The sequence below is a fragment of the Geotrypetes seraphini genome, chromosome 13, assembly GCF_902459505.1.
Source record: "Geotrypetes seraphini chromosome 13, aGeoSer1.1, whole genome shotgun sequence".
Taxonomy (NCBI): Eukaryota; Metazoa; Chordata; class Amphibia; order Gymnophiona; family Dermophiidae; genus Geotrypetes; species Geotrypetes seraphini.
In genome coordinates, this window is record NC_047096.1 from 21,303,103 (window position 1) to 21,324,974 (window position 21,872).

The following is a 21,872-nucleotide window of genomic DNA, read 5'->3' on the forward strand; positions in this document are numbered from 1 at the left end:
TTCCCTCTTCCTTCTCTTTTATAGGTAAATGTAAGTAATTATTTCTTTCATAGGTACTATGGTTAGGTTGTGAGCCCGTTGGGACAGAGAGGGAAATTCAAAGGACCTGATTAGATTTTTGACCATTACTTAAGTCAATTTAATTGCTCTGTAAACCGCCTCGAATTCTTTGGAAGATTTAGGGCTCCTTTTACAAAGGTGCGCTAGTGTTTTTAGCGCACGCACTGGATTGCCCTGCTCATGAGGAGGTGGTAGCGGCTAGCCGCGTGGCATTTTAGCGCATTAAGGCCCTAACACACTTTTGTAAAAGGAGCCCCTAGCGGTATATAAAGACACCACATTAAATAAAAAAAAAATAAAAATAAGACATCTAGCTGGACAAAACGTCTAACTGGGCCATTTGGGGGGGGAAAAAGAAAGATGTGTTGCGGGTTCAAAAATGGACATTTAATGCCCCTCCATTGTCTTGTTGATGTTTATATTGTTCTATATATGGTATGCAACCTATTTTTGCAATAATAATAAAAAGGATTTAAACATAAACTCACATAACTGCTGAATACTTTACCTATTTACCACTCAAATAAATGAAGCTGTGGATATATTTTACTCAATTAACCTTTTACGGTTTGATGATTATGGGCTCCTTTTACGAAGTCACGGTAGCAGTTTAACGCGCGTAATAGCGCGCACTAAACCGCCGGACGTGCTAGCTGCCACCGCCTCCTCTTGAGCAGGCGGTAGTTTTCGGCTAGCGTGGGGGTTAGTGCATGATTAAAAGTTGTGCGCGCTAAAGCGGCTTCGTAAAAGGAGCCCTATATTTCTTAATTGCAACTATTAAGTCTCAAGGAAACTTTACATGTGCATGTAAGATGGGGTGGGACTAGGGGGTTTAGGAAAGAACGAGTGATAGTCTCATATCCTCTGTTCTAGATTTAAAAGGTCACCTCTCCTTAACCATTCTTGGAACAGATTTTGATCTATGTATGGGGTGTTTTTTGTTGTTTTTTTTAGTAACTCTCTGTTATCTCCCATTTCATTTGTACTTTAGCCACATGTTTTCCTTTTCTACTGGTCTAATTAACTCAAAATTAACTCAAAACCTGGCTCTTCTCTCAAGCTTTTAATGGCTATGCAACTGAACTGACTAGCCATTCACTCACACCACATCTAAACATACCTTATAGAACTGTACATATAATTTACCCTCAATCTAGCCACCCACTTTTATATTTATACCAATGCCTTTTTTTACCCATCTTGTCTATCCATATGTCCCAACTCTCTCTGTTCCATATTCAAAAAGGTTTCATTGCATTGTGCTGACATTGTAGCATTATATCTGTTATATGAATATTCTACAATGCTGCCTATTAAAGCATTTTATTTGTATCTTGCTGACATCATACCATACATGTACATCCCATATAATAAGCTAAATATAACACAGGATTACTTACAATGCAGCCAAAGATTGGATCCCATTTTTTTAAATGATATATTGCACTTAGACCCCATATAAGATGGTTGTCCGTCCTTTATGGGGCCAACAGTGTACTTATGTTATATGAATTTTCTACTATGCTACTTATTATGGCATACCATTTGCATTCTGCTATCATTGTATCCAATGTTGTGCAATATTGATTTATTTGTAATTAGTTACTGTAGTTAATTACTTTCTTGTAGTAATCAATAAAGTGGGTAACTTATCCCAGTAACTAATTAATTACTTTTGAAGAGTAACTAGCATAATATGACATGACATGGCAAAGGATGTGGTTGGTATAAGTTGGTCAAATCTCCTTGAAATAAGCATCAAGAGACGAACTTATGCAATAAGATGGATATTTTACTTCTTCATGTTCCATAAGGCTTTTACCATAAGTATTTTTGGATATGGTATTGGTAAAGGAAAAAGCAATTAATTACTCTAAGTAGATAACTGCAATCAGTAATCACTTTCCTAAATGAATAATTTAATTATTGCAACTAATTACTTTAAGCTGAGAAATGAAGAGTAACACTACACAACACTGATGGTATCATATTTCTGTTATGTAAATGTTCTAGTGTGCTACTACTAGGATTTAATGTGACCAGCTCCACATTTATCTCATTGTTCTAGTATTTGCTCATTTAACTATTGTAATGTTACTACAATGTAACCTGTTCATGTCAAGCTGTACTTGTTCTACAGTGTCTTGGATGACTCTCTTCATAAAAGTGATTAATACAGGTATATATTATTTAATAAGTGCATGTTGATTTTTTTTGAAAAGAGGCAGCTGAGGGAGGATATGATTGAGGTCTGCAAAATTCTGAGTGGTGTAGAACAGGTAAGCAAATTGATTTTACGCTCTTTCAAAGAGTATAAAGACCAGGGGGGCACACGATGAAATAATTTTAAAACAAATAGGAGGAAATACTATTTCACTCAACAAATAGTTAAGCTGTGGAACTCGTTGCCAGAGAATGTGGCAACGACGGCTAGTGTAGCTGGATTTAAAAAAGGTTTGGACAAGTTCCTGGAGAAAAAAAAAAAAAAAAATCCATAGTCTGTTATTGACACAGTGATGGGGAAAGCCTCTGCTTGCCCAAGGATTGGTAGCAATGGTTAGAGCAAGAGCCTCACCACTCTGAAACTGTGGGTTCAAATCCCATGCTGCTCCTTGTAACCTTGGGCAAGTCACTTAATCCCCCCATTGCCCCAGGTACGTTAGATAGAGTATGAGCCCACCGGGACAAATAGGGAAAAATGCTTGAGTACCTGAATGTAAACCACTTAGGCCATAAGTGGTTTTTAAATACATTAAAAAAAAAAAAAAATACTAGGGTTTCTGACACATACTTGTGACCCGGAACTGAGGTACCAGAATACTAGGATAGATGTACGTTTGTCTGGCTACTCTTATGTTTTCTCTTGTTTTGTAAATTCAATTGCCCATTTTGTTCTGTTGTTACTATTGGCTGGCTACGGGGCAGGAGGCAGGAGTGTGAAAACTGTGCCCCACCCATTAGCTTCCATTGCCTGACTACTGACATGACGTGTTCTTCAACCTTTTTACACCTATGGACCGGCAGAAATAAAAGTATTATTTTGTGGACCGGCATCGGTCCGCAGACCGGCGGTTGAAGAATACTGGGCTAAGTCGTGGGCCAGACCCCGCCCATCTCTACCCAATCTCCACCCCAGACCCTGCCCCCAAAGTCCTACTATTTTTTCCATTCATTTTTCATATATACACACAATATAATCTTATTAACAACGCATCGATCGCACCGCGGACCGGCAGTTGAAGAGCACAGTTTTGGGCCTGATGCACATGCCGGCCCAGTGGACCGGCAAGAAATTTCTGTGGACCGGCACTGGTGTATAGTGAATCACTCAGCAAGCCTACTAATTGGGTGGTATGCCAAGAATTAAACGCTTATGTTTATTAAAACACTTGATAGCCTACCATTTTTGAAAACCAGGTCACAGCGGCTCACAATATAATACCAATTAAAATGAATAAACATAAACGTGGAATTCCAATACTATTTTACAAAATGATTTGCCAAATATTTTTGAAGATCACAAGTTGTTTATGAATTGGTAAAATGCTATTTTGAATAAATATGCGTTTGCTTTAAATGCTTTTAATAATGGAAGAGGTTAAATTTGAGGCGATTTTACTATGGCCCTCCTTTACAAAGGTGCGCTAAGCGTTTTAGCGCATGATTAGCGCGCACTAAATCAACGCATGCGCTAAACGCTAACGTGTCCATAGGATAACATGCACGCATTAGCGTTTAGCGCATGTTTTAGCACGCACTAATATTTAGCGCACGCTAAAAACCATAGCGCGCCTTTGTAAAAGAGGGGGGGGGGGTACGTGGTGCACATTGGAAAGAATAATCCAAATCGTAGTTATTGGATGCTAGGGGATCAGCGCTCAAGAAAAAGATCCGGGTGTCATCGTGGACAGTACGCTGAAACCTTCCGCCCAATGTGCGGCTGTGGCCAAAAAAGCAAACAAGATGCTAGGAATTATTAGAAAAGGTAAACAAGACTAAGAATGTTATAATGCTTCTGTATCGCACAATGGTGCGACCTCACCAGTGCTGGATTAACCCAATAAGCAAAGTAAACACGTGCTTAGGGCACCAAGGGAAGGGGGGCACCACAGAAATTTTTCATAGCCTAAATTATTAAATTTATAGCCATTTTCAAAATTTAATGAAAAATGAATAAGTTCTGTTTATAAAGCGTTCTCTCTTGTGTCATCATGTTTATCCTGCAAAATAAAGTACACTATGCTCGCAGATTGGAAGCTATACAAATTTTGAACAATTCTAGATGCGTTTGAAACAGCGCAAGTGATGGGTACTAGCTCATAAGAAGTTCTTTGTTTAGTTGCCAACTGTCACGGATGTTAATTGCAGGTGCATTCATGACCTCTTCTTGCTTTCAAAGTCTTAAAGCCTCAAACAGCCTCAAAGTTGCTTAACGACTATTACATTATATTACATTACATTAGAGATTTCTATTCCGCCATTACCTTGCGGTTCAAGGCGGATTACAAAAGATTTATGAAAGGGGGGTTACATTGGAAGAACATTTGTCGTTACTAACATTTAAAAGAGTAGATCATTTGTCCAATAGCACACTCAGTTCTGGCTGTTCAATCTATTAAAACGTAAGTACGTTTTATATATTTTGAATGCGTTTAATTCTATTCTTGGATATGAGCTCAGACACTTTGGCGCACTCACCTAACAGCATCGTGCGCCAAACATGCCTTCATGCAAAATGTGCTCCTGTCCACTCATGTTGCAAAGTCTACTATTTCAGTACTATTTACTTTTGTTTATTCCAGCCCTTTTTGACAGAACATAGTTAAATGTATTTCAGTTTATTTGTTAAACACAAGTTTTAAAAGCGTTTTTATTTAGGAGTATTTCTGGTTATTTTAGTTTGTCCGTTGATTCAACACCAGATCTATCACATTTCAATCATTTAAGTGTACTTAGGTACTTAAAAAGATGGACAGCCTATTGAACGCTTTTTAACCGTTCTGGAAATAGAAAGCCACACCGGTGAGAAAATGGCAAACCGAGTGTTGCAGTACTTATGTGAAGCTTGTAGACTAGATTTTTCAAAATGTAGGGGGTCAGTCTTATGACAATGCTGGTAACATGTCTGGGCGTTATAAGGGGATGCAGCAAAAATTTTTAGAAACAAACAAGTTTGCTATATATGTACCACGTGCAGCTCATTCACTAAATCTGGGTGGCCAAAGTGCTGTTGACTGCTGTCAAGAGGCTGTTAATTTCTTCTCTACAGTACAGTTTACTCTATACCTTTTTTTCAGCCTTAACCCTTTCAGGACCATAAGGATCGTAGGCCAATTTTTGTGGTTTTGACGACATTTTTATGGTAAAAAGGGCTTGCAGATGCCAAAAAATTGATTTTTTTTTTGTGAAATATCATTATTTTTATTTAAAAAAATCACACTTCTGGCTTATGGACAGTGTGGCAAGTGAATCTTCTCGTCAATCTAGCAACGACGCTAATGAATGAATGTCGGAACCAGTTTGTTTACATAAAGGCAGTATCATATGGAATCCGTACATATCAAATTTAGAACTGTAGACTATCCCAATCAAAATTTATAGGATTTTAAAGTTATGGGACAAATATGTCCCTTGGTCCTGAAAGGGTTAACCAGCCGTTGGAAAATTCTTAAAGATCGTATTAAAAATACAAGTGTCTTAAAATCCCTCTCTGATACAAGATAGGAGGCACATGCTATGGCAATGGCAGCAATTTTGAAATCTTTCTTTGAAATTTTAGACCAACAAAGGAAAAGAAGACCCAATGATCCACAGTGAAAACAATCCACCGACTTAAACAAAGAGCTGTGGATACAAATGTTCTGGAATTGATTTATTGTACCCTGTCATATAAAACCATAAAAATACAATGATAAAAAGTACGATGATAAAAATCCAAACGGACCCTACACGGTCCATGTTTCGGCGAACACGCCTTCCTCAGGGGTCCAATGGTTTGCAAACGCACATATAAATAATTGGACTGAAAACAGTCTATGATCTTTAAACATGTGAGACAAGCTAAAGTAGCATTAAAATATATAGCCGAAGACCAGTCACAAAAGGGAGACGCTAGAAGAGAAGCAAATAATATTGCAGATAAGATGCAAGAGCTAGAATTCGTTTTTATGTTGAATTTTTAGAATGAGATTTTGCAGAATTTTCACAGAGTAAACAAAGTTCTACAAAATGAGGACCTGTGCAGATCCGTATGTATCATTAGCTGACCAACTGTGTACTTTACGAGATCAATTTGAAAAAAATATGAAAAGGATGCAAAGGAAATGTTACCAGGGGCTCCTTTTACAAAGGCGCACTAACGGTTTTAGCACGCGTTAAAATGCCCCGCGCGCTAGCCGCTCCCGCCTCCTTTTAAGCAGGCAGTAATTTTTCGGCTAGCGCACGCTAATCTCGTGCATGCGCTAAAAACGCTAGTGCACCTTAGTATAAGGAGCTCCAGATGTTGGTTACAAGACAGCTATAACTTGCAAATGTATCAGAAATAAGCTACCCAATGATGGAGATACACCAGAAGTATATCTGAATGCCAGAGATAAATTTCGTATCAGCACCTGTTGCACAATTCTTGACAAACTTGCAACTGAGATGAAAAGAAGAGGAGAGATATACAAAGAAATAGCAGAGACATTTTCTTTTCTATGTGATGTGCCATATAATGTCACTTCATCATCTACTAACGTTGAAAGGTATTCTCAGTGCTGTAGAAAGCTGATTGATGCTTACCCAGAGGACTTCAATAGTAATTTCTCAGCAGTTTCAGTTATATGTGCGCCATAAGTTCAGTGCAACAGAAAATGTAAAAAACAAGATTCAGTCACACTGAACTTTATAAAATAATTTTAGAAGACAATATTGAGTGTGCCTTTCCAAATGTATATATTTTTAACATTAATGATCACAAACTGCTCATTTTCTCGGTTGAAATATATTACAAATCCCTTCAGAGCAACTGTGCAACAAGGCAGGCTGGATGTCTTATCTCTATTATGTATAGAAGCAAATGTGCAAGATTGATTAAGAAGATCTGATCAAAGACTTTGCAAGAAAAAAAATTAGGAGAAAATTATTGTCATAAATCAAAAGGAAGCATACAGAAATAATTATTATTTTCCTTCTTACCGTAAGTTTTGTTTAATTTAGAATTTTCAATAGATAAAATTTTATTTTATGGTTTATTATTGTTTTAATATTTTGAATTACTAGTGTAAGTGACACCAAAATTAGTTAGTGCTTAGGGTATCTAAGGGTCTTAATCCGGCCCTGGACCTCACCTTGAGTATTGCATTCAGTTCTGGTCTCCTTATATCAAAAAAGATATAGCGGCACTAAAAAAGGTTCAAAAAAGAGTGACCAAGATGATAAAGGGGATGGAACTCCTCTCGTATGAGGAAAGACTAAAGGGCTCTTCAGTTTGGAAAAGAGATGGCTGAGGGGAGATATGATTGAAGTTTACAAAATCCTGAGTGGTGTAGAACGGGTACAAGTGGATCGATTTTTTTTTTACTGTGCAAGACTTACAAAGACTAGGGGACCCCTGATGAAGTTACAGAATAATACTTTTAAAACCAATAGGAGGAAATATGTTTTCACTCAGAGAATAGCTATACTCTGGAATGTGGTTAATGTAGCTGGTTTTAAAAAAGGTTTGGACAAGTTCCCGGAGGAAAAGTCCATAGTCTGCTGTTGAGGCAGACATGGGAGAAGCCACTGCTTGCCCTGGATTGGTGGCATGGAATACTGCTACTATTTGGGGTTTTGCCAGGTATCTGTGACTTGGATTGGCCTCTGTGAAGAAGGGATACTGGGCTAGATCAGTCTATGAGATCTATGTGCATGCACTGCTTTCAATGCATATTCATTGGGGAAATCTTGAAAACCCGACTGGATTGCGGCCCTCAAGGAGGGACTTTGAGATCCCTGGGCTAGATGGACCATTGGTCTCACCCAGTAAGGCTATTCTTATGTTCTTAAGTGGTGCAATAGACATTGTTGAAAATCAGTTAAAGGAAATCATATCAATTGAAAACTTTGAATCTTAAACATGGGACATTTGGGCCTGATTCTATAAGTGGTACCTAAGTTAGATGCTGCTGGTTGTCTAGATTGGGGATGTCTAGCTGAGTTTAGCATGGAACTCAAAATTGTTTTAATTGGCTTAATTGCCATTGAAGTCTAATTGATTTTTTTTTTTTTTTAATCAATCAATTAAAAGTTGAACTCCAAGCAGTGCCTATTGGCACCTAATGCTGACTACCTGAAAAGTAGGTGTAGTTAAGGACAGAGAATAAGCATGGTTGACAGGAATTGCTAGGTATCTGTGTTAAGTGCTGGTAAATTAGGCCAGGAAAACCAGCACCTAGCAGTTGATTGACTGTTGGGTTGAAAAGTTGGTGGCAGGTCAAAAGCGCGCCGGGACAAAGGCGCGCCCAGACAATTGAGCGCAGCGCGGAGGCGCGCGCCGCTCAAAATTACTGTTTTTAGGGCTCTGACGGGGGGCGTGGGTGGGGAACCCCCCCACTTTACTTAATAGACATCGCGCCGCGTTGTGGGGGGTGTGGGGGGTTGTAACCCCCCACATTTTACTGAAAACTTCACTTTTCCCTGTTTTTAGGGAAAAAGTTAAGTTTACAGTAAAATGTGGAGGGTTATAACCCCCCAAACCCCCCATAACGCCGGCGCGATGTCTATTAAGTAAAGTGGGGGGGGGGGGGTTTCCCCAACAAAACCCCCTGTCAGAGCCCCTAAAAACTGTAATTTTCTTCGGTGCGCGCCTCCGTCTTGCGCTCACTTGTCGGCGCGCACCTTTGTCTTTCGCACCGTTGTCTATGAACTGAAAAGTTAGGCATGGTTAGGCACCGTTTATACAATCAAACCTTTTATGTTTACCATGGAACAATTTGGCACTAAATTATGACAAGTAAAAACTAGGAAGTTGTAACGAGATGAAAAAGATTACCAACATAAGTCACTTTCTCTTTGGATGGTTAAATCAAAAACAGACTCATTGAATAAACAAGTTGCATTTGATAATTCTTCACATGAGACATCGTTATGGCGACGAACCGGGATCACACAATTTTCAGTCCAGCCATTCTTGTGATAACAATGCCCAGGGAAATTTTTCTTCCTGATGTTATCCCAGGGGATGCAGGTTTATTTTGTTTATTTTACTTTGTATGTTACTTTGTAACTCATTCTGAGGTGCGGCTCCAGGAAGTGACGTCAGAGGAAGAGCCGACGCTGGTGCGACAGCAGGTTGGGAGTTGCTGCTTGCGCCAGGAATGTTACAGAGGTATGGGGGAAGGGAAGCAGCGTGCAAGCATGGTGGGGAAGGAACGGGGGGGGGGGGGCGGTAGAGGATGGGTGACTGTGCCCTTACCAAGACGGCGCCCAGGACGGACTCCCCCCCCCTTACTATGTCACTGTACAGGGGTAAGTGTCATCAAAGCAACTAAGTTCTATTAAGTAAGGGTGTAAAAAGGAGAGATTGTGCATGGGCAAAGGGTGGACATGGCACATGCAATGCTGCAACTAATGCAAGCAACTTGCAAAATATAGTAAGTCAAGAGTCTCCAACGCGCGGCCCTAGAGACGCATAAGGCCTCCAAAGCCCTCTTTGAGGTCCTCAAACAGTTGGCTGAAATGCTCTTCAAATCCTGTACATGCATTAATTTCAATCTTGTCCACTTGATATAGTAACTGCAAACAATTTCTTAATTGCGTCTCATTTATGGAATTTGCTGCTGTGGACAATTCAAAATAAAGTGAAGCATTGTAGAATCATTATTAGTATTAATTCTTAATGTTTAATACTAGGTCTGAAGAAGCAGGTCAAGGTGATTTACAAAGTTAGTAACATGCGTAAGCTTGACATTTGTTGGTGGCCCACAGAGCTTTCTCATAGTCATACTGCGACGACTGCAATAGGTTTACATGCACTTGCCACATTTAGGTGTCCACGTTTATTCTAGGTCTATGGCTAGGGTAGCTGTTGGCGCTTAAATTTAAGGTGTGTCGATGTAGAGTTATGCTAGTATTCTACAATGGAATCTGGATATTCAGGTGCGTGACATTGGGGGGGGGGGGCCTAAGAGAAGACACCCAGTTATAGAATTGCCCCCATATTAGTTTTTTCTTGCATTAGGACTAAGTACAAAGCCTGAGTCAAGTGAAACAGGGAGGAATGAGACAGTCAGAAATAGGGAAATGGTAGAGAAAGATATTATCATGCTCACAGAAGACACAAAGTAACATAGTAAGTGACTGCAGATAAAGACTTGCGTGATCCATCCAGTCCATCTAGCAGTCTCACATTCATCATCTAATTATTCATTTTTTTTTTTTTTTAGTTCAAATAATTTTATTATTTTAAAATATTGCTAAGTTCCTCAATAAGTTGTCCTCCCTTTCCCCCACGATAAGCAAGACCTGCACTCAGATGATATGAATGAGGTATAAAATAGGCCTACTTGCTCTTGATCTGTTTTGCCGTATACAGGACACAGACGTTTGTCTAGCATCGGTGACAATGCCCCAGTGCCAGAGTAGCCATCAAAGCTAACTCCAGCCCGTCCTGTCTTGCCATATACGGGACAAAGACAGCAGAAGTCCGTCCAGCATCAGCTTCACATCCCCACTTCTGGGGCTGCATTTAAACATCATTCCTTTGCATCATAAACAAAATTATGGTTGTTGGAGGTAGGCCCCTGTCTTTCTCACACACAATTGCACAGAATCACAGTACAGAACACAAGGTCAAGAGATCTCACCAAACTAGCAGAAGTAAATGATCGCTCACTACAGTTTCAAAAGTATAGAAGCTAACTCCAATATTAAAACAGATTTACACAAACGGTTTCTCATTTCCAGAATTCCATCTCCATCTTCATTCTCCCAGTCTTTACTCCCAAGGCTTTCCCTCCCATCATTTGCTCCCATAGACCCTTACCCCTTCAGCTTCCCTCTCATGCTTCACTCCTAGGATCTTTTTACCCTGCAGTTCCTCTACCAAACCTCATCCCCAGGGACTTCGAAAGTCTCACTATCAGGGACCTTATTTTTGGTTAATCTCTGCTCTTATGCCTTGCTTACTCACCCCTTCCCTCTTCCTGTGAGACTACTATTGGAATGTTTTTATGATTCAGTTATATATTCTGATATTTGCCAATGTGTGCTTATTTCTGTTCTGAAGAAGGGTTATTTTTGAAAGCTAATGAAAAAAAATGAATTAAGTTAGTCCAATTATAAAGATATCACCTTGTTTCATTTGTGTTTTGTTTTATTTCTATATATTACCTTTTAAAAGTGGATTAACATGGCTACCACACTATTTACTCCTTGCTTCCAGGAACCTCATACCTTCAAAGCATCCTCCATTTCTCTTGCCACTCCTCACTCCCATTGACAAGCCCTATTACGAATTCACTGGTTTAGAAAGAACATACATTAATGTGGATCAGAGAACTCCAGAAGACCCCACAGGAACACAGAGAAGGCACCAGAAGCAGAATCACTAATCTCCAGTACTAGTTTGCCAGAAGCAGGCACTGAGGGCAGAAGTGGCCGCTTCAATGAGGAGGAAGTTTCCACAGGAAAGTTTGCTGCCAGTATGGATCCACTCCAGCTGAATGCCATCTGTGCTTTTCATGGGGAAGAGGAAAAGTAAATTCCCTAGTCACAGAAAGAGAGGATGCAGAGACTGCAGGAAGCTTGGCCTTCCCAAGCCGTGGACCCTTCAGACCCTAAGCTTAGTCTTCTCTCTTTCTCCTTTCCTGCAATTTTAGGGGAAGCAGCACCAACTCACAATGCTCGAAGTTGTCCGGTTGTCACAGAAACGACCCTGATTAAAAACTCCTTTATACTGTGTGCTGTGTAAACAACTGTATCCACAGATCTCAGTGTGAAACAAGCACAGACATGTCAGAGAGAGAGACCGAAAGAGACTATACACATTGCCAGAAGTATGTCACAGATAGCCAGAGAGCACACACCTTGTGAAAATGGTTTCTGCATTAGTGTAATGACAAGACTACCTCTGATTGTGTCTAATTTCTAGATACACCATGTGGCCTAAGAACTTGGACCATTCCTGCTTACCTCACCAAGATTTCTTATTATCTCAAAAGGTCAGATCAAAAAGGACCAAACAAGGGTAGGGAAGTCAAGAGGCAGTTGTGTTTGTACAAACAACTCTGAAAACTAGACCTATGAAATCTGGACTTCCTGAATGACTAAAGAAGGAAAAGAGAGGAAAGAAGAGAAGAATAAGATGGAGAGAGAGGAAGACAGGAAGGGAAAGTAAAAAGAGAAGTGAGGGGACAGAAAAGGAGAAATGGAGAAAGAGGAACCGGGAGAAGAGCAATATGTGAATCCTATGGCTCACAGAGATCGTATAAAGGCTCAGAATTATGTTCTGTGGGAAAAGGTAGACAATTCTGTGGTGCAGCTTTTGTGATTTTGTATTTCATTACCATATTTTTGTATACAACAAAACTAAAAAAATATATAAAAAAGTTATAACTTTAAAAATAGTCATTCAGAATAATTATTCAACCAGTTTTGCAAAAGGTTTCTGCATTATTATTTTTTTAAACACTATGAAATATCTCAAAAGCAAATTACATCACTTTTCTACATAATCACCCTGTTTTACGATATGTTTTTCCCAGTGTCCTACTAACACGTCCTCTTACCACTTCTCCAGCCCCAACCATTTCCTGCAAAGATATGAAAGTGTGGAAACTTTTTGAAGAACCCTTGTATGTTTGATGTATTTTCACAGTCATCTTTCTTGGCCTATCCAAATTAAATCTACACTATTGCAGATTGTTACATCAATAAAATTACTGGGTGTAATTTTTGATGCAAGTTTCACGTATCATGAACAAATTTGTGCAGTTGTTAGGAAATGTTTCTATAGCATGAGAATGATCCGTTCGTTAACAAAAATTTTAGACTCCACAGCTATTAACATACTAAGACACTCACTTGTAATCTCCAGTCTCGACTACTGTAATGCTCTCTACAAGGGCATTACACAGAAAGAGCTCAGTCGCCTCCAAATCATTCAAAGTACATCAATAAAAATCATCACCAACTCTAAAAAATACGATCATGTTATCCCATTATTAAAAAAGGCATACTGGTTACCAATAGGATATAGGATAACATATAAAATTCTTCTCGTGACATTTAAAATGTATACTACTAACTGTCCTGACTTCATAAATAAACTTTTGATCCCCTATAATCCCTCAAGAGCCCTACGCTCCTCTTCAACTCACCTTCTATCCGTTCCCTCTCTTAACCATATATATACACATTTCGTACATCTATCTTCTCAGTAACTGCCCCATCTATTTGGAAAGCTGCTCCGCTGGATCTAAAAGAAGAACCATCATTGGATCGGTTCAAATCTAAATGAAAAACTTTATTTAGAGACGCATTTAATACTTAAACGTCCTTTTCAGGAAGACAGAGGGCTGTTAATTCTTAACTCATTCTTTTAGCGGAATGTTAGATACTGAGTAACCTTTTCCTTTTGTTCTTCCCCTTTTATGTGCTTTCCTATTCTTATATTGTAGTTCTTCCCCTTCTTCCCCTATTGTAAGTCTCTAGTCCTTGTTTCGTAAGTCTGTAAATGTTGGTCTTTTGAAAGAAGCAAAAATTAAACCCATTGGTGGTATTTTATCGTTCGTCGCCTTGAAACTTTGTTTAGGCGATTAATCAAATTTTTAATAAAACTTGAAACTATCAATTAAGTTTCTAGGCAGATTACATACCAAAATACAAATTTCCATGAAACAATGCAATCAATCAACTCCCCCCCCAAACATCGTCACTAACATATTTTACTTTATTTTTCGTTTCTTTTAGCTTCCTTTCATCTTCCATCTCCCATTTTACTCATGTTTTGTTCCCTCAGCAGAAGTGCTACTCTTTGCATTTCTTCTTCCCTTCCAATTTTTTAAAGTACTCCCCTCACCCATTTCTCACTCCCCATCCATTCATTCCCCCTCTAGTCTCTACTCCAGTGTTTCACTAGTCATTCCTACTGCCACACCCCTATCATCTCATCCCCATCATCATCCTTCCCTCCTCATCGCTAATCCCCATCTCACCATTCCCCAAACTCACCCCTCCATCTTACCCCACATTCACTCCTTTGACCTTCTTCATACAAGTGTCACATACTGTTCACCCTGTCTCTCAAATTAGGCCTCCCTCGGGCACCCCACCCCACCTCCAGATAATGCCTCTTCATGCCATTCCCTCTTCCTCCATACTGCCTTGCACACCTGTCCCTTTTCTCTCTAAATTATTAATGTCCCAATGCTATACCACTGGACTCATAGCCTTCTTCTATGTGACTGGCATTTAACTGGAGGAGATTATGGTGACTAGGAGGAGGGACGATGTTATATAGGCCTTGGAAGATTTGAGAGACTGCAGAGGCCTAACAGGGAAAGTCAGGGCTGGTCATTATTTAGCAGCTTGGTAGGGAAGTCTACACATGGATAAGGAAGAGATGTGGACAGGAGTGTGTGAAGCATCCTTTGACAAAGAAGAAGAAGAAGGAGTCATGGTAAAGTGTAAAGTGACCTGGAAGGGAAAATAGTGGATGGGTACAAGCATAGGTGCCAGTGCTGACCACCCCCAATATTTTTGGGATCTCAAGTGACCAGGGCCAGCATGTGGTCCTGACATCTCTTCCTCTCCTGTTCCACTCCCTCCCTTCCCTTCACCTTCCCAATCTCCTTTTAATCTTCTTTTTTGAAGGGGACTTGGCACGGCAGCCATTCTCATAAGCTGACGGCGCTACCCTAAAGCTTTCCCTTTGATGCAATCCACCCCCCCTTGCCACAATTTCCTGTTTCCACCTGGGCACATCGCAGCAGAGACAAAGCTTCGTGGCAGTGCTGGCAGCTTTTGAGAATGGCTATCGCGCCAGGGCCCCTCCAAAAAAGAAGGCTGAAAAGAGACCGTGAAGGTGAGGGAAGGGAAGGACAGAAGAGGAAGAGATGCCCAGACCGTTGGGTTCTCTGGAACTGCTTTAAGTTAGCCCAGGGGTGCAGGTGGGGGCAGGGAGGGATGACAGCAGGGGGAAACACAGACGAGAGGGAGGGAAGGAGAGCGAGATGTCAAACTATGGGAGAGGAGAGAGATGCCAGGCTGTGGGAAGAAGAGAAGAAAGATGTCAGACTACGGAAAGGGGAGAGGGAGGAGATGGAACACAGGGATGGAGGGGAAAAGGAGAGATAGGGAAGAGAGAGTGCACAGGGATGGAGGGAAGAGGAGATAGAAGAAATGCTTCTTATGAATAGATGGGAATAGGGGAGAAGAAAGAGGAAGGAGATGGTACACATGATTAGATGGGAAGGGAAGACATGAAAAAGTAGATAGATTTTGAAAAGAAAGCAGAAAAGTTGAAGAAAGATGAATGTTAAAAGTTAATGCCAAAGATGGATATAGACAAGAGAGACTGACTCTGTATGTTAGCACAACCCAAGAGCAGGACCTGCTATGCAAAAATATGGCTCAGAAAAATGTAACTCTAAAGAGGGAGAAGCAACCCCCTCTTAAGACAAGAGTTTTATCTTTTAATCATTGCTTAATAAATGCAAAGGCAAGTCCCACTTAAGGGTGTGAGTTGTAAAAAACTGAATGAATATCTTAATGTGTATTTTCAAAAAACTTCTAAATAATTTCAAATCTTGCATTCGGGTTGACACTAGACACTTTTGCAATCAAAAAGATTGAAAAATAAAGGTACTTATCAGGGTCCCGACGCGGCCCCGTTTCAGTATCTGCCTCAGGAGACCCCGTCTGATAACTGCTAGAAAGGGTAACAACCATGAAAAAATTCCAAAAAGTGTCGTTCTAGAAATGAAACATCTCTGTGCTCATTTCTAGAACGACACTTTTTGGAATTTTTTCATGGTTGTTACCCTTTCTAGCAGTTATCAGACGGGGTCTCCTGAGGCAGATACTGAAACGGGGCCGCGTCGGGACCCTGATAAGTACCTTTATTTTTCAATCTTTTTGATTGCAAAAGTGTCTAGTGTCAACCCGAATGCAAGATTTGAAATTATTTAGAAGTTTTTTGAAAATACACATTAAGATATTCATTCAGTTTTTTACAACTCACACCCTTAAGTGGGACTTGCCTTTGCATTTATTAAGCAATGATTAAAAGATAAAACTCTTGTCTTAAGAGGGGGTTGCTTCTCCCTCTTTAGAGTTACATTTTTCTGAGCCATATTTTTGCATAGCAGGTCCTGCTCTTGGGTTGTGCTAACATACAGAGTCAGTCTCTCTTGTTTATATTTCAAATTGTTTTTCTGACTCCTTAGTTACTTTGTCCCTGCTACAGTGGAAACAAAGATGGATATAGAGCAGAAAGTGAAGAAGGAGAGAAAAACAGAAAAATTGATAAGAAGGCCCTGGAAACACAGTTAAAAGCACAGACAAGGAAGTTCAATCACAGACTGGGAAAAAATGATTAGAAAATAAAATCACCAGACAACAAAGATAGGGAATATGATTTTATTTTCCAATTTAGTGATTAAAATGCGTCTGTTTTGAGAATTTATATCTGCTGTCTATATTTTGCACTATTCAGGAAGAAATTAATTTCTTCCTATTTCTCTGGTGTTGCACTGCATGTAGAGTGTGGTATCTTAAGATTTTGTTTGTATTAGTACTTTTAGTTTGTGGTCCTGTATTTGCATAGGGGTTATCTGTGTTCTGCATGTGTGACCAATGCCAGGTGTTCTTGTAAGAATGAATGGTGAGAAGCATAATTTTGTGGTTAACCATTATATATTGTTAATAAGATTATATTGTGTGTATATGTATGAAAAATGAATGTAAAAAATAGCATTACAATTAATACTATATTATGGGGGTGGGGTCAGTGGCATTCAAAGTGAGACACATTTTGGATTTCTCATGAAGCATCCCTCTGGCAAAGTGAGATGTGCCCTAAGGGGGAATTTCTATAAATGGCGTCTAAAAAGATAGGCATCTATCGCGAGTCAATCACACTTTTGCGCCTTTTACAGAATTGCGCCTAACTTAGGCATCAGTTATGTAGACCTGGCTTTTAAAGGCCTACATTATAGGCGCCTAAGTCATTAACAGAGTTGCGCCCTGCAGCGCCTAAGTCACTCTCCAACCCTAACTATGCCTACATTGGAGTTATGTACCACTAGGGGCCTATCTTTTGTAGAATTGCGCCTAAGAAAATAGGTGCCTACCACACAATTAATTTTCATTTTTTTCCAATTATGAGCTTGTTAAAAGCTCATAATTGAAGCCTATTTACTAATTAAGTTTGGCTACTAACTTTAGATGCCTAAGGGGCTCATAATCGAAAAAGAAAAACGTCTAAAAACCGGCCTAAGTCTGCACTTGGACGAACATTTCCCAAATACGTCCAAATGCCGATAATAAAAACGGATTTTGGACGTATTTCTAAACGACCTAGGCCTACATAGTGCCGCTGAACGACCAAAGCTAAACGGGGTGTTTCGGGAGAAGTGTCGAGGATGGGAGTTGGGCGGGACGTGGACCGGCTTAGACTTAATCGTACAGCATGTATAACAACCGATGATCAACAGAACTTAGACCATGGTCTAAGTCACAAAAACCCACCTAAAGTCACCAGAAAAGCCCTGCAAACACATAAAACAGACCCCCACACACTACCCCAGTGATCCCCGACCCCCCACCCCCATGAAAATATTAATCCCACCTTTAAAATTCAGCCTCCAGACCATCATCACCTAGCCGCCTGGCATAGGAAAGACTAGTCGTCCACACTGAGGCAGCTTAAGTTGTCTTGGAGGTAGATTAGGGACTCATGGAAAGGAGGACCCATGCCCATAAGCCCCTGTAATCACTGCATTGATACTTAAACATGTGCACTCCCCTATACACCCCCCAAAACCCTTTTGTACTGGCATATAAGTGGCTCCTGCAGCCATAAGGGCTATTGGGGTGGTAGATAAGTGGGTCTAGGGGATTCTGGAAGTGGTTTGGGGGCTCACCATGACCTATAAGAGAGCTGTAGTGAGATGAAGACATGGCACCCTTTTTGTGAAGTTCACAGCAGTGCCCTGTAAGGTACTCCACTATTTAGGTGGCATGTCTGGGTGTTCAGTCCATCACTTTGCAGACCCCTCCCACGTCCAACAGGGCTTGTTCTAGGCGTTTTGGACTTGGACGAAAAGTTAGACGAAAATGTGGTATAAAGATGGACGATTTAGCGACTTGGACGATCAGATCTGCAGGACTTATAATTAGACAATTTTCGAAAGTAAAAAAATTTTGGACGTATTTTTTTGAAAATGTGTCCTAGGCTGATTTTTTTACTTTGGACGACTTGCGAGTTGGACATAAATGGACTTAGACGTCCCGCGCCTTTCTTTAAGCACCTCTTACAGAATTTGCCTCTAACTAGGGTTACCAGACGTCTGGATTTATCTGGACATGTCCTCTTTTTTGAGGATTCTCCAGGCGTCCGGACAGCTTTTCAAAACCTGGCATTTTGTCCGGGTTTTACAGTCGTAAAATCTGTTAACCCTACCTCTAACTGTTCATATAAATATATTATTAGGAAACAGGAGCTCCAAGAGATGCTCAGAATATACCAGTGCCCCTTCCAGTGCAGGGGTACAGTTCTACTCACAGCCACATCTCATCCTCATTCTGTAATACACTAGATACAGTCCCTGATTACAGCCCCCTCTAATCCCCGGCTCTGTAACCCAAGAATATAATAATGCCTTTCATTTCACAGGAAGCAGTCATTGCCCATTCCATTTGATTATTTAAATAGCCACAAACTACTCAGTGCAATGTACAGATATTTTTAAAAGATAAACATAAATCAACAGAAAACCAACAGAAATCACCTCAGAATTGACTCATAAGAAAAAGAGATCCAGATTACCCCCCGTGCCACATCATGAACCTCATCTTACCCCCATTTCTGTCACCCTAACACAGCATAATGCTCAGGAAAGACTTTTCAGCTGCTTTCATGTTATGAACTTTGCTAGGATTTGAACAGCTTTGCTGCGCTAGGCCTGGTGTAGTGGTAAAGTCACAGATAAACTCAAATAAAAACCTAGATTTCTCCTAGGACAAGCAGGATGAGTCAGCCACATATGGGTGTTGTCCCAACAGCTCCCAATTTGCGGATAAGCTCTCCAATAGCTCAGAGAGATTTTTTTTTTTTCTCTCTGAGCATGTGCAGTACCCGGGCCCCACTGGGCATGCCCGAGCCCTACCCATTTCCCCCTGCTTCCCCCTAATCCCCAGTCTTTAGTTTCCGCCCGTTCCCATCGGTCGGATTTTCTATAGCTATCCATTACAACTTTCTACTCATCACCTTGAAGATGCCTGAATCATCTAAAGAAACGACTGGGATGCAGGAGAAGGATGAATACACTGGATCCAGTAGCCCACAAATGGGGTAGCTGCTTGCTCCAGGAACATTAAAGAGGTACAGGGGGAGGGAAGGGATGTGTGTGCACAGTAGTGGGGGGGGGGCAGGGAAGGAGTGGGGGAGCTGAGAGGAGGATGGGTGTTGGCACCCCCACCAAGACAGCGCCCGGGGTGGACTGCCCCTCCCCTTACACCACTGGGACTTAGTACAAAAACAATAGAGCAATGCTCTTATCCAGATACAAGGCAGATCCTCCTATGCTCCTGCCCTGTGCAGTCTCACTACTCACAATGGCTGACACAAGTTTATTTATTTGGATTTATTGACTGCCTTTTAATGAAAAGATTCACCCAAAGTAGTTTACAATACATTGAATAGTAATCAGGTACTCTTAAGTATTCTCCCTATCTGTCCCGGCAGGCTCACAATGTAATTGGGGTAAGTGGGGCAATGTAACTTGCCTAGAGTCACAAGAAGCATGCTGGGATTGAATTCACAGGGTCCTGAGGCGGCAGCTCTAACCCCCTACTCCATTCCACAGTAACCTCATGAGACTGCCGTGAGTTTGGTTTATATTCGCGTGAAATCCCCCCTCCCCCCATAGTCATCCAGATGATTACGTGTAACCGGAAGAGTTACGACAGACTTAATTATACATTTTGGTGGGCAAATATTTGTTCCACGTATAAATATGAGAGAATGAATGCGGAGTGTTTGGGGGTCTAGTATGACATTTAATAAGGTGTGGAGCCCATTGCCTGCATATGTTGAATTGCAATGAATGTCAGGTATCTCCCTTTTTATAGACTCCTTACACATCCAGGGGGAGGAGGTGGGTGTGGGGAGGGGAAGGTATTTGGGATTGCTAAAGGTATTTTTCTATAATATTGTAATAATATATGCATGTGCAGTGTAATAGTTATGTGAGGAAGGGAGGGAGAAAAGGATTGGTAATGTATTAATTTTGTGTATTTTAAGTGTGTTATGTATAATGTTCATGTTTAATATAGTTGTATTGCATTGTCAAAATTTGAAAATCAATAAAGAATTTAAAAAAAAGAAAAGAAATCCCCCCCCCCTTTTTTTTAGGGGGAAAAGGTTAGCTCAGTTTATATTCATATGATTTTATATTTGAGTACATATAGTAATAGTAAAGTTTAAAACTTTCTGGTTCAAATTACAGAAAAATGAAAAGTGAATAGACTGGCTTCCGTCTTGATGACCCTACGGTCAGTTGGATTCTTGGGATACCCACCGTGAATAGTTTCTGTTAAACAGACACTGACAAACGTACTCCTTTGTCATAAAGGACATCAGCAAATAGACTCCTGCCCTATATGCCTCCTTCAATGTACTTCTTGCCTGTATCTAGTCATGTCCTTGGATTTACTTTGTGGCTTTCTTCTTGTAACCCGTTCTGAGCTTTTTTGGGAGGACGGGATAAAAATCGAAATAAATAAATAAATTTGCATCAGGGCTGCACTGAATATTTGTATTTGATTCAATTCTGCTCCAAATACATTATTCGTACTTGGCCAAATAGTGATTTAAATTTGAATACCAATAATCCGGAACTCTACTGTGCTAAATCCTACTGAAATAAACACCTGATCTCTGATTTCATGTTGCTTCTTTTATTATTTGTTATGTTAAAAAGCTTAATGGCCATTATTTGTACAGTATTTGATATTCATATTCAGCCAAATAATATTTTTCATTATTCATATTCGGCCGAATATGCTATTTGGTACAGCTCCAATTTTGTCTCCATGAAGGTTTGAGAAGCCTTGTGATAGCACAATGATATCATACCCACATCTAAAAGAATAGGCTTATAAATGATTTGTTCACCTTTAGTGACCTCACAGCTCCTCTCACTTCCCCTGGCTTTGCCTCTGAATTAAGGTCATTCCATCCTGACCCAGGCACTGTAAAACACGAATTATGAGTTTTAGAGAGAGTCTAGGATACCCACCTATAGGAACAGCATGGAAACTGATGTGGGGGAGAGGGGGGGGGGATCATCTAGTCTGTCCCCCTTAGAGAAGGATGATCTACAGTACTGCCTCCCCTCTTCACAAACGGAATGATAACCCCCCCTTTCCAGTCACTGATTTGTCAATGGGCAACAAGTTAAGAGATGTGTTTTTGAGCTAAAGGGTATTGCCAAGGATGCCTAAAGAGTAAGGACTGCTATGAGGGATCTGTATTAAGATTAAGGGATCCTATGAGAAATGTTTTTTTCTTTTTCATCAGGAATTAGTAACTTAGCCACACTTGCTTCCCTACCAAGTTACCT

At 40.3% G+C, this 21,872-nt stretch overlaps 1 protein-coding gene across 7 annotated transcripts in view; it reads right to left on the minus strand.

Moving 5' to 3' along the window:
- USP2 (ubiquitin specific peptidase 2) overlaps positions 1-21,872 on the minus strand; it is a 97,909-nt gene that overhangs the window by 68,378 nt on the left and 7,659 nt on the right. For 2 of the 7 annotated variants that reach the window (XM_033918464.1, XM_033918470.1), the window contains exon 1: positions 11,416-11,928. The exons of 2 other annotated variants lie outside the window; for them this stretch is intronic. The gene's annotated coding sequence lies outside the window, so the exon portion shown is untranslated. Of the gene's footprint in view, positions 1-11,415; positions 11,929-21,424; positions 21,502-21,872 lie in introns of those variants that run through there. 3 more of the 7 variants (XM_033918465.1, XM_033918468.1, XM_033918466.1) reach the window with 3 other exon arrangements.